Below are 848 nucleotides of genomic sequence, written 5' to 3'. Positions count from 1 at the left end.
ACTGCCTGGGCCACGGGGAGCCGCCGGCTGGGGGGATGCCTTGCAGGCTCAGCGGGAGCCTGCAGCCATAGGGAGGCACAAAGGCCGACCCACGCGGGGGCTCCCGGGCGTCCGGCAGAGCTGTCCCCACCCTCTCCAGGCTCCTAGGCCGTCTCCCGAGAACATCTGGAACCACTGCACTGAGGCCCTCTCCCTGCCTCAGTGGGACCTGAGGCAGGAGCTTTCCCTCGGTGGCAGGAGGAACCCCCTGCTCACCGGCCCTGCGACTCGTGAACCCACCTGCCCGTCAGCGGGTGTGAGGACCAGGGGACAAAGGCGTCAAACGCCCTGGAACCACGCCTGCACCCAAGGCCGCGGGCGAGCTGGCGGAGTCCTCGTGGCTGGTGTGTTTTTAAAGGAGAGGACTTGTTCCTTTTTTTGCAAAAGAACAGGACTGTGGACTTTGGGCAGCCGCTCCTGGGCGCTACGTTACTGACAGGAGGTCCGCCACTAAACCCTAAGCTCGAAAAGCCAGGCCCCAAGCTCAGGCCACCAGCAGGGAGTGACCCCAGGCACTGTCCATCCAAGCACAGGACACCCACCCAGTGTGGCCAAGGACAGACCTCAGGAGGGAGCCAAGGGAGTGGGAGCAGCCCTGGGGCTGCAGGGGAGCATGCCCTGAGGAGGAAGGCCCGGCCACCCTGAGAGGAGGTAGGCGCACTCCAGGGCCACTTGCCTGTTCCCTCAGCTCTGGCTGGCCTGTCTCCTTGGCCCTGGGGGCGCAGCCCCCATTGTCTCGAAGTGCCTGCCCATCCCCTGGGTCTGTGCAGACTCAGAGTCTGGGGCAGGGCTGCTGCTGTCCAGGGAGC

This window comes from Myotis davidii, unplaced genomic scaffold, assembly GCF_000327345.1.
Source record: "Myotis davidii unplaced genomic scaffold, ASM32734v1 scaffold750, whole genome shotgun sequence".
In the NCBI taxonomy this organism is placed as follows: Eukaryota; Metazoa; Chordata; class Mammalia; order Chiroptera; family Vespertilionidae; genus Myotis; species Myotis davidii.
The sequence above is the reverse complement of the archived record's forward strand: the minus strand, read 5'-3'. Positions refer to the sequence as shown.